Genomic DNA, 6000 nt, shown 5'->3' with positions numbered 1-6000 from the left:
GTTGACAACAACAAACACCTCTCAAAACAATTTTACTTCTGTCTTTAGAAAAATGAAAAGCTCTAGCACATGTTAATCCCTGCTTCCCTCTGTGAAGGGCCAATCTTTTACTTTTATGTTAAGTCACCATCTTTTCTTTGAGCACTTTCTTGAGAGCACAACTGTCATTCTTAGTATAATATGCTTGTCCCAAAATGTGATTAATTGTGGTATAACTTTGATGCTTTTATCTTTGATAATCTCTACTTCCAATCTTTCCATGAACTTCAAAGGTGCCCGGGCATTTATGTTTTGCTGTACAAATACGGGCAAGCGAGATACCACTTTATCATATCCTTTTATGAACATTGCAATCCTGCTGATAGACATGATTCATGATACTTATTATTAATTTGTTGGTACCTTTTCCATGATTGACATAGCTATTAGATGACTTTATTTGCATGTGTCTTATTATGAATTGCCTAAGTACTTGTCCATATCATGAGAATATTTACATCATATGAACAAATGTGTTCGTGAAAGTTCTTTTATCGCACTCAGTTGTTAACTGAATTGCTTGAGGACAAGCAATAAGCTAAGCTTGGGGGGAGTTGATACGTCCAAAACGTATCTACTTTCCCGAACACTTTTGCTATTGTTTTGCCTCTAATTTGTGTATTTTGGATACAACTAACACGGACTAACGCTGTTTTCAACAGAATTGCTCTAGTGTCTCATTTTTGTGCAGAAACTCAACTTTCAGGAAAATCCCCGGGATTAATTCCAATGGGCCTATTTTCACAGAAGAATAACGGAGCCAGAAGACCAGAAGGAGGGGCGCCACGAGGCAGCCACCCCACCAGGCGGCGCGGCAGGCCCCTGGGCCGCGCCGGCATATGGTGGCGGCGCCTCGGGCAGCCCCAGGTGCCCCCCTCTGGACTACTTAAGGGTTTCGACCTAAAAACGCACGGGGGTTAGACGAAATCGCCAGAAGACATCCAGAACACCGCCGCCATCGCGAAACTCCGTCTTGGGACCAGAAACTCCGTTCTGGCACTCCGCCGGGACGGGGAATTGGAGGAGATCATCGCCATCATCACCACCGACGCCTCTCCATCAACCAGCCATGCTTCCCCCATCCATGTGTGAGTAATTCCCCCGCTGTAGGCTGAAGGGGATGGTAGGGATTGGATGAGATTGATCATGTAATAGTCATAAGATTGTTAGGGCATAGTGTCTAGTATCCGTTGTTGGTACTTTTATGATATTGTTGCAACTTGTTATGCTTAATGCTTGTCACTAGGGCCCGAGTGCCATGATCTCAGATCTGAACATGTTATTGTTTCATGATGATATTCATTGTTTTATGATCATACCTGCAAGTTGTATACACATATTGCTGTCCGGAACCCGAGGCCCCAAAGTGACAGAAATTGGGACAACCGGAGGGGAAGGCGGTGATATGAGGATCACATGTGTTCACGGACTGTTAGTGCTTTGCTCCGGTGCTCTGTTAAAAGGAGTACCTTAATTTCCAGTAGATTCCCTAGAGGCCCGGCTGCCACCGGCTGGTAGGACAAAAGATGTTGTGCAAGTTTCTCATTGCGAGCACGTACGACTATATACGGAACACATGCCTATAATTGTTTAGTACTTGGATAATGTTTTATTATTATCTGCAAATGCCCTACCTTGATTGTTACATGAGTTCTCTTATCCATGCAACGCCCGTTCATCCATCCCTGTGCCTACAGTATTTTAATCCTGCTGTTTACTATAATCACTACTACTGTCTTTATTACTCTACTGCTTATATTTCACTACTGCTACTGCTATAAAACTGTTGCTACTGATAAACTCTTGCGAGCAAGTCTGTTTCCAGGTGCAGCTGAATTGACAACTCCGCTGTTAAGGCTTACAAATATTCTTTGGCTCCCCTGTGTCGAATTAATAAATTGGGTTTTACTTCCCTCGAAGACTGTTGCGATCCCCTATACTCGTGGGTCATCAAGGGGTGACAATAATGCATTCACCGAAATCCGCAAATATGTATGCCTCATGTTTATACCAAAATTATACCACTTTTGGGCCATTTGAAATTACCAAAACTATATGCCAAAACTATATCCCCTAAAAGAAAAGGAAAGTGAAAGATAGTTGATAATTGTTAGAGGGGTGACAACAATGCATTCACCGAAATCCGCAAATATGTATGCCTCATGTTCGTACCAAAATTATACCACTTTTGGGCCGTTTCAAATTACCGAAACTATATCCCCTAAAAGAAAAGGAAAGCGAAAGATAGTTGATAATTGTTAGAGGGGTGACAATAATGCATCCACCGACAGAGAGAGAGAGGGGTGGCCACGAAGAGAGAGAGAGGTGTGGCCACGAAGAGACGGGGAGGGGTATACTACCCGTTAGATCAGTTGATCAACAGTTCGTGGAGTCGATCCGTGTGACAACGGCTCAACCAATCAGGATAAGTTTGGGCTTCTGAGAGAATTTGTGACAGAACTTGAGGGCAAAACTGAGTAGTACTAACAATCCAATGGCACATAAATAGTAAATAGACTAAGGGATTCAAACAAAAAGAATTACAAAATGAAAAATGCGTGTTTTGTACAATATAATTCATATTGGGATACATCAAATTATTTGCAATTCAAATATACATGAGTGTGACAATTATGGTATCATTTAAACAAACTACGTTTTTGGGGAAGATGTTTTGGAAAGGGGTTTGAGTGGAAAACCATGCATTTTCATATCTACACTAGTGATTCTGAGAAGTGGCAATTTGGGGTAAAACTTGATTTATATATGTTTGTTAAGGTTTTCTAGGTGGCAGTTTGCGTAGGAAGACTCCATGAGTAGGTGCCACTATGTTTTTATTTTTTTGGATTTTTTGCGCATGAAATGACTCAATTAGATATGTTAATCTCATTTGTTGACTCTCTGTTGACCAGCTACTTGAGGGTAAAACTGAGTATATTGCACTTGCCAGTCTAAGTACTCGAGGGGAAAACTGAGTATAGATAAAATTTCTGTATAAGACCCGAGGTTATAACTGAGTACACCAAACGTCCCAGGGTTAGACTCGTGTCGCGGTGCACGCTGCAGCCGTGCATAGCGGACGCGTGTTGCGGTACACGCCACCTTCGTCTTTATAGAGCCCCTCTTTCTCTCCCTCGACGCACGTTCTCACTGCAACCGCCTCTCCTGTCCCATCATCTTCTCCACAACCGAAGAAAAAACCTCGAAGAAAATCGCCGGCGATGGACAAGAATGAGATGCCCATTGCCGGCGCATCGGCCGCCGGCGCATCGGCCGCTGCCCCCGTCCAGGCCCCTGTCGCTGCTTCCAACGTAGCAGCCGGCGCATCAGCCGCCGGCGCATCGGCCGATGCCCCCGTCCAGGCCCCTTTCGCTGCTTCCAACGTAGCAGCCAGCGGATCAGCCGCCGGCGCATCGGCCACCGCCATCGTCCAGGCCCCCGTCGCTTGGGACCCGTACGAACCAGTGTCGTACGTCGCGCCGGAGAACCCCTACGACACCAGCATCGTCGACGATGAGCCGGAGGTAACCCTTTGCTCCCTTGTTCTTATTCCATTTCAATCCTTTTGTGTTAGATCTAGCGTTATTAGGGTTCGTCTGTTCCTAGTTCAATCCATTTGTGTTAGATCTTGCGTTATTAGGGTACGTGTGTTCCTAGTTCAATCCTTTTGTGTTAGATCTTGCGTTATTAGTGCTTGTGATTTGCTTTTGTTTAAGATTTGTGCCAATGATGATGAATATTTGGGCACAAATTGATTCAGGGTTTGGTCAGTAAACAATTGGTGTGTACAAATTTGTTGTGCATGATCTTTGGTTTACTGACTCAAATCCTGGATATAAGTGTGTCCAATGTAACTGAAGCTACCTCTTTTTTTCGAGCCCATATTATCATGCATGATCTTTGTTCACTCTCTGTTCCATCATCGTTGCAATTGACTCCGTGTTTTTTGCACGATCTTTGGTGCTACGTGACATGTTGATAGCAGCGACGTCGACAGCGACGACGAGTCCTTCCACACCAAGACTCGTCACGTCCTCAGGAGGCTGCAGTCCGGCCATTACGATGGCCCCTTTGCTCGAGGCATTTACAAGTGCCCCTTCTGCAACAGGAAGCTCTGCGCCACCGACTTCAACTGTCTGGTGAACCATGCTGAATCCATTGGCAGATGCGGCGCTAGAGTTGGAACGACGGTGAACGTGCATGCGTTCATGGCCAAACAAGCACTTGGGATTCACCTGCGCAACCTCCAGGCGAGTCACAGGCGCAACCTGGAGGCGTTGAACACGCCTACTGCACTCTCTGTATGTGACTGCTCTATCTGTAGAGCAGCTTAAATTCATGTAAAATGGAGCTTATGTTGTAGGGTTCTATCGGTACTACTGTTAGATCTATCGTGAATATATCTATGCTATGTTGGCTGCTGTATGCAGCTTATCCTATATTTTTTCTGGATTTGTGCCCTAGATTTCCTACCTGATTGGGTAAAAACGAAGGCATAAAGAAATGAATGGCGTTAAAAAACAGAAGGAGAAGCTGCTCTAGATTTGCTACCAATTTGGGCTATCAAATATGAATGAGATCGAGCGAGAGAGAGGAAAAAGGTACATTGAAAACTGCTAATCTGGGCGAAAGAGACAGAAACCACTCGTGCCCACGTCCCGGACCCACACGGCTCCACGCGCTACGGCTCCACACGCTACGGCCACACAAACATGGTCTCGTCCTGTCCCACGCGGTTCCTTCCTACCAGCCCCACACGACGCGGCCCCACAAACGACACGACCCCACTCGTCAGCACGAAACGGCCAACTTAACGGATTCCTTCCGTCCGAGCTCCTTCTGCGGGTTTTAGACAAGGTCTTGGGGAAAACTGAGGAAAAACTAAGGGGCTGGGGAAAACTGAGCACAACTAAGGACCCGAGGGTACGAAAATAGAAAGCCCTTATTTATATTACTCTGAAAGAGTAGTATAGTGCAAGATTTCTTATTATCTTACGCTTAAGAAAGTGACCATGGAACCAAGGAGTGGCCAAGAGCCCAAGAGACCTTCCGGGGGATAAAAAGTTAAACACCCCCTCCATGGTGCATCCATAGGGCCCGGACGCGCCAGGGTGTGGTTCTGGTTCCTCCATTGTCTCGATCCTTTTGCACACAAATCCGTATTGACCTAAAACCATCATTACATATCATGAAATACATGATTTCTAGAAAAGAGTTGCCACCACACACAAAAACACCAAAAATAGAGATAGAAACTCCGTCACCATCAAAGATTGGAGGGTGAATGATGACGGAATCAACCTCACTTGCTTCTTCGGCCTCTCCAACGTCTTCGCCAACGCTACCGCAATGAGAAATGAGTAGTCCACTTTTGTACTACGAGTTTTTGACAGTAGATTTAGGTAGGACGCGGCGTTTCTGCACATGAGCTCATCTACTCATGCTCGGTGATTGGGCGTCAGGGGTGTTGGGAGCTGTGCATATGTATTTTCCTTGGCGTTCGTAAATGTTGAATACTATCAGTGTACTGTATATTTTTCCGTGGTCCAGTGACACGTTGATGGCTTGCTGCAGTGCCTATCTTCCTTCATTTACTCCACCGCCCTCTCTCTCTCTTCTTTGTTTCTCTCCAAAACGACGTGCCCACTCGAACTGCTGAGTCTTTAATCTTTTCACTGATCCTGACCTTTTCTCTCTTCTCTATTTCTCTGGCCGGCGAAGTGAGAGACTCTAGTTGAGCTCCAGTGAGCACGTTCTTTATTCTTAAGCTCTCGTTAAGCTCTAATCCCACCATTGAAGTCGAAGCATTCTTCATGTCAATCTGTGGTTCTAGATTCTTAAATCTTGAGTTAAATATCGGGGTAAAAAATTAATTTAGAGTCAGAAACCGAATGATGAAACAAGGGACAAACACAGTGGCACAATTGCAAGCATGCCCGTAAGACATGCCAATGTCAGTAG

This window comes from Lolium perenne, chromosome 2 (assembly GCF_019359855.2).
Source record: "Lolium perenne isolate Kyuss_39 chromosome 2, Kyuss_2.0, whole genome shotgun sequence".
Classification (NCBI taxonomy): domain Eukaryota; kingdom Viridiplantae; phylum Streptophyta; class Magnoliopsida; order Poales; family Poaceae; genus Lolium; species Lolium perenne.
This window is presented reverse-complemented; position numbering follows the sequence as displayed.